Genomic DNA, 6,961 nt, shown 5'->3' with positions numbered 1-6,961 from the left:
ATTTTTCCCATGTCCAGAAAAACAAGTCTTATAAATAAAAACAATTGCATCAAAGATACTTGTTGTATCTCTGGGTATGCTCAGATTTGGTTTAGATATGGCAGTAAACACAAGAATGCCCATCTGCTTGGATTACCAAGTGCAGCAAGGTGCTGGCTTGCATGGATCACATGCACTGAGATGAATTCACTAGTTTGCTGAGCACTGACTATAGTTTTATGTGACACCAGAAAAATCTAAGCCAGCTGGCAATAGCCATGTAAGCATTCTCCCACCTAAGACTCATGAAGCACAGTTAGGAGATGTCTGAAGTGCCCTTTGGGCATGCTATGAGCTAGAAAATGGCCTTGAGCAGTATCAGTACTTTTAAAAATTCTCCCTGGGGCCATCCATAGCCACATCTTTCTGTTTCCAGACACTTATGGACTTGTTTTCTTGTTTGCTAACAGTTCTAGTGTGCATGTGTGTGAGTATGAACATCTATATTCAAAAGTATACAGCTGGCAAACTAGATTCTGTTACGTATGTAAATTCACCACAATGTGTAAGTTACAAGAGGAGAATAAGGAGAAGACAATAATTAGGCTTTAGGTTTTACTCCAGTTCCTAGGCACTATTGAAGCAAATACATACTCTTTGTGTACACCAAAACTTACTTAAATCCAGAGTAGATTTGCTAAGGTTTCTCAAACCAAATGACTTTTCCTCCTACCGCAGTGTAGCAAATTTTGTGAACAGCAGTAAAAGTAGCAGAAGAATAAAAGAGAGTTCCATGTGCTCCTTTCTGGAACTCACTATGGTTAGAAATATCTTGGATTACAGAGTAGGTAATGTACTTCTTAAACATACAAGCAATGAGAAGATGTGATAGATTGCTGAAATAATTTTAGAGGAACAGAGTTGGAATGCAAACATTGACATAAATGACAGAAAGGACCTGGAGGAATGATAATTGAGGAAAGTACAACAGACATTTGCAGAGCCTCAGAGTTACTCTGCAGTTGCCCAGGCTCTGACAACCTATGGATAAACAAAAGACTTTGGGTGTGAATTTGTATGAATCTGTGTGAATTAATGGTAGCGAGGTGCAATGTCATTTTCTCCATCTTAGAATGAATCAGTTTATGAAGGGAAATTAAAATGGTGTAGGAGCTTGCAACAAGATTCAAAATGTACTGAGTTGCTATACTTGTGGGCTGTAACATAGTGTTTGTAATTATAAATAGCAATAATCTCCAGATAAGTAATTCGTTTGGATGACTGATGACATGACTGCAGGGGTTATCAATTTTTGGACTGAGAATTAAATGTTAAAGAGTCTCATATCTTAATGTTCACAATAAAGGTAATCCTGACAGCAGCAATGACGTTCTTTACCATACTTAACCTTTTGAACAAGCAACAGTTAGAGTGAAACTTCAGAGCAAAAGTATACAGGGAATTGAGTTCAGCATTCAAAGATTGTATGAACCTGCCAAAACTATTAATTCTTACTTTGCAGCAGTGGAAGCAGAAAGGTTTGTTCCACTGGCTGCTGACCAGGTCAGTACACTGTCAGCCAAAGGGAGACAACAGTCAGAGTGACCTCCTGACAGCAGTGCCCTGTGCAGTCTAAACACCCAAATGAATTGTGTCAGCTGCCCCTGGAACACAGAGTGGTTGCATTTATCAAGAGCAATGAGGGAATAGAAAATCCCTAACAAAGACACTGAGACACGTATAGCATCCAAAAGTTGCTATCCAGAAGCACACATCATGATGACACCTTCCTTAATTAAGGTAAGGACATTCCATCTAGCTCCACAATCACAAAGCCAGAAGTATTCCCAAAGTCACTTGCACGCTTTGAAAGGGAGAGAGGCTTTTATGCATCGTATAATGCTACAGAAGACACCATCCTCTCTATGTCCTAGTTTCATAAAAATCAGTGTCTAATAAATACACAACAGTTAATATGCTGCTGCTACAATCTCAACAGGCTAACCAATGGCAGATGGACAAAAAGAGAAAGTTGAGAACAAAGGGAAAACCTAGAATGTTAATGATATTGTTATCGATGCCAGATGAACAAATCACCGAATGGATACGTTTTATGAGACTGAATTATGGAATTACCAATAAGCCAAAAGGTTTCAATTTAGTTTGACTACCTTCTGACCAGCCTAAGGATTCAAGGGAAGTTACAGCCAAGATATTTCTGGCCTCATTGCTGGGCAACAGGCATATCTGCAGAAAGTGAGCATTTTGACTCTTGCTGGAGAAAGCCATGCAGTGCAAATGGCTAAGTTATCACACAGTATCACAGTATCACCAAGGTTGGAAGAGACCTCACAGATCATCATGTCCAACCCTTTACCACAGAGCTCAAGGCTAGACCATGGCACCAAGTGCCACGTCCAATCCTGCCTTGAACAGCTCCAGGGACGGCGACTCCACCACCTCCCCGGGCAGCCCATTCCAGTATCCAATCACTCTCTCAGTGAAGAACTTTCTCCAGCTTATCATAATTACATGGAGATTTACACAAATCACACTAAAATTTTGTATTTCTTTGCACATTTTAATGGTATCACTTCCTCTTTCACTAAGGATCTCAAAATCTTTTCAGACCTTCAAAAAGTATGATATAATAGTTAAAAACTACCTTTTAATGCAGTGTCATAGGCTGAATTAAATTTTTCTCCATATTCTCACCCAAAGTGAGATTTTGTGGCACACAACAAACTTCTCCATCTTCCTGAAGACGGCTTTCTATACTGGCTAATAAAGTATTAGCTTGCTGATCACGTTCAGAAAACTAATAAAGGTGTTTTCGATACCAGTGCACAGAATATGTGCCTGTGCTGCTGTGCATCCACAACCTTAGGACATATAAAAATTAAGGGTCTTGGTCAAAAGTGAAGTTTCTAAGTTAGGGTGAGAGTAGAATTCTTAAACATGCATGTCTCCATCCTCAAACAAATCAAAAATTCTGATGTTTTTTGCTTAAAAGTTTAAGAAAACAGTTATCTTTCTGACCCTCAGGCCCTCAGCTTTTAAATGCAGGATTTTAAAAAGATAAAATTGTATTTTAAAAAACATTTTTACTTTTTCTTTTTTTTTTTTCCCCCTAAGCAGATTTATTCCAAATTTATTTAATGGGAAAGCTCATCTCTGTTATTCCTGTTGCATATCAATCTAAGTCTCTGGTATGTATTCATAATCCAGGGAAAAGGATAGGGATTGTCTGACGTGCTACCAAAAGTTAACAGGTCCCAAGTTTAGACTGGGATAATGTCATTCTTTGATATACAGCCACTGTTTCTTCAAACTCAGCTGTCTTTGGCATATCAACTCTGTCAGAGGTGCTTACAGCAGTGCATAGGTTATTATAACTGTGCTAGTTTGAAGCAGGCTAGAATGTTTTGGTGAGAAGAACTAGATTACAGGCTGTGGAAGGGAAACAAGGCTGATGTCACTTCACTCATAGGCTTGCTGAGATGTATAGGAACAAGAAATAAAAACATAGATAGCTTCTCTCACTGGGGCTGCTGGCTGAGCTGCATCTCTCTAACTTCACCCTCCATTTTGGGCTAACCTACTTTGCTTCCTAACCCCTTGGCCAAACCTCCATTCTTCCTTGGGACTGGGGTAAGGTTGAGAGGGGCAGGGGGAAGGTGCAGGGGTGGTTGAGAGCCCCTCCTGGGGACTCAGGTTTCTGGGAGGGCTGTTGTGTTTCTGTATTACCTTTTACCTTGTCTATTTCTGTCTATAACTGTGTATACTGTAAATATCTGCTTGTATATTGTGCTGAGCTGTAAATATAAGCTTCATTCATATTCCCAGAGCTGGCTGAGACTAGTCTGGGTGATCTCTAAAGTGTGGGGGGGCAGGGAACACCCAAACCACCACAATAACACACAACATATATTCTCACTGAGGCACATCAAATCACATACTTCTCATCATTTTCATATTTGATGACGAATTTAGACTATTAGGCACCATACTTTGTTTTAAAGATGAACTTCTCTGTGCAGGAGAGGTGCAAGGTTAAAGTTATAAAATTATTCAATAGAATCACAGAATCAACCAGGCTGGAAGAGACCTCCAAGATCATCCAGTCCAACCTAGCACCCAGCTCTATCCAGTCACCTAGACCATGGCACTAAGTGCCTCATCCGGGCTTTTCTTGAACACCTCCAGGGACGGCGACTCCACCACCTCCTTGGGCAGCTCATTCCATTCTGTCCACCTAAGAAACCATGTTTCCTTAGATGCTTAATTTAAAGCACTAATTCAGAAGTCCAGAAAACATTTATAATCAGTGTTTTCAAAGGGGGGAGCTTAAAATGAGACTCAGTTAATATTTAATCATGTAAAGAATAGCATTATGATTGTCAGTCACTCCCAGCAGTGAAGACTTCTGAATTCCACAAAAGTTGCTCAGCACAATCGAAAATTAACCAGATTCTACTTCAATTCCTGTTAAAAACACAGAAACCTAATTTTAAGTAGCTATATACGAGGGTTGCCTTTGGCTGCAGAATAAAAACCCCATTTCCCTTATACTAAAGAAAGATTTAATTACATATGCAGAAATTAATAAAAACTGGATTTATACATCATTAAAAAATATACCCAGGAGTTAAAAGCTAGTACATATTTAAATTGATATCCAAATTTCTTATCCTTTGATATATTAGCGATGTTTGAGCCACTGTATAGTATTCTTATCTTACAGTCTAAGAATACTGTATAGTATTCTTATTTCTTATTGCTGGAAAATAAGACTGGTCTGACCCTATTCCTATGGACCAGAGCAGGAGCAGGGAGGTCATTCTGCCCCTGTACTCTGCACTGGTTAGACCACACCTTGAGTACTGTGTTCAGTTCTGGGCCCCCCAGTTTAGGAGGGACATTGAGATGCTTGAACATGTCCAGAGAAGGGCGACGAGGCTGGTGAGAGGCCTTGAGCAGAAGCCCTACGAGGAGAGGCTGAGGGAGCTGGGATTGGTTAGCCTGGAGAAGAGGAGGCTCAGGGGTGACCTTATTGCTGTCTACAACTACCTGAAGGGTGGTTGTGGCCAGGAGGAGGTTGCTCTCTTCTCTCAGGTGGCCAGCACCAGAACAAGAGGACACAGCCTCAGGCTGCACCAGGGGAGATTTAGGCTGGAGGTGAGGAGAAAGTTCTTCCCTGAGAGAGTCACTGGACACTGGAATGGGCTGCCTGGGGAGGTGGTGGAGTCGCCGTCCCTGGGGCTGTTCAAGGCAGGATTGGACGTGGCACTTGGTGCCATGGTCTAGCCTTGAGCTCTGTGGTAAAGGGTTGGACTTGATGATCTGTGAGGTCTCTTCCAGCCCTGATGATACTGTGATACTGTGATTAAAGAATGACAGTCTCTCCTTCTTCTTCTGGAGGCCCACTCAACAGTGTCAAGCTGTGTGGTGAAGTTGACACAGCTGAGGGAAGAGATTTTGACAGGCTTCAGAGGTGAGTCCATGCAAACCTCAAGAAGTTCAACTAGGCCACGTGCAAGGTCCTGCACCTAGGCTGGGGCAACTCCAAGAAGAAATAGAGGGTGGGCAATGACTGGATTAAGAGCAGCCCTGCAGAGGACTTGGGGATGTTGGGGGACTTAAAACTGAATATGAAGTAGCAATGGGTGCTCACAGCCCAGAAAGCAAATGACATCCTGGGCTTCACCAAAAGAAGTGTGAGCAGCAGGACAAGGGAAGCTGTTTTCTATCCTAATCTGCTCCAGTTGGAGTACTATGTTCATCTCTGGAGTCCCCAGCATAAGACATGGACCTGCCTGAGGGGGCCCAAAGGAGGGACCCCCCCCACAAAAGAGACTGGAGCACCTTCAGGATAGGCTGAAAGAGTTGGGATTGTTCAGGCCAGAAAACAGAAGGCTCCAAGGAGTTCTTACAGCAGTCTTTCAGCACCCAAATGAGGTCAACAGGAAAGACAGGGAGGGATGCCAAGTGTAAGGTCCTGCACCTGGGTTGCTGCAATCCCAAGCACAGATACAGGGTGGGTGGTGAATGGCTGGAGAGGAGCCCTGAGGAAAAGGACCTGGGGGTCTGGGATGATGAAAAGCTCAACATGAGCCTGCAGTGTGCACACATAGCCCAGACAGCAACTGTGTCCTGGTCTGCATCAAGAGAAGTGTGGCCAGCAGGGCAAGGGAGGGGATTCTCCCCCTTTACTCTGCTCTTGTCAGACCCCACCTGGAGTACTGTGTGCAGTTCTGGAGCCCCCAACACAAGAAGGACATGGAACTGTTGGAGTGAGTCCAGAGGAGGGCCACAAAGATGATCAGAGGCCTGGAGCAGCTCTGCTATGAGGACAGGCTATGAGAGTTGGGGCTCTTTAGCCTGGAGAAGAGAAGGATTTGAGGAGACCTTATAGAAGCTTTTCAGTATCTGAAAGGGGCCTACAGGAAGGCTGGGGAGGGACTATTTGCAAGGTCTTGTAATGACAGGATGAGGGGCAAACTGGCAGAGGGGAGATTCAAACTAGATGTCAGGAAAGGGTTCTTTACAGTGAGGGTAGTGAGACACTGGCACAGGTTGCCCAGGGAGGTTGTGGCTGCTCCCTCCCTGCAGGTGTTCAAGGCCAGGCTGGATGAGGTCTTGAGTGACCTGTCCTAGTAAGAGGTGTCCCTGTCTATGGCAGGAGGGTGGAACTGGATGATGTTTGAGGTCACTTCCAACCTAAACTATGCTATGATTCTATGACTCTTTATCAGGGAATGCAGTGATAGGATGAGGGCTAAGAGTTTTAAAATGAAAGAGAGCAGGCATATATTTAGAATTAGATACCAGAAATATCTTTTTTTACTGTGAGGGTGCTGAGGAGCTGGTACAGATTGCTCAGAGAGTTGTGGATGCCTCCTCCTTGGAAGTGTTCAAGGTCAGGTTGGATGGGGCTCTGAGCAACCTGATCTAGTGGATGGTATCCCTGCTCACAGCAGGG

This window comes from Pogoniulus pusillus, chromosome 5 (assembly GCF_015220805.1).
Source record: "Pogoniulus pusillus isolate bPogPus1 chromosome 5, bPogPus1.pri, whole genome shotgun sequence".
Lineage (NCBI taxonomy): Eukaryota > Metazoa > Chordata > Aves > Piciformes > Lybiidae > Pogoniulus > Pogoniulus pusillus.
Note: the sequence above shows the minus strand (reverse complement) of the source record.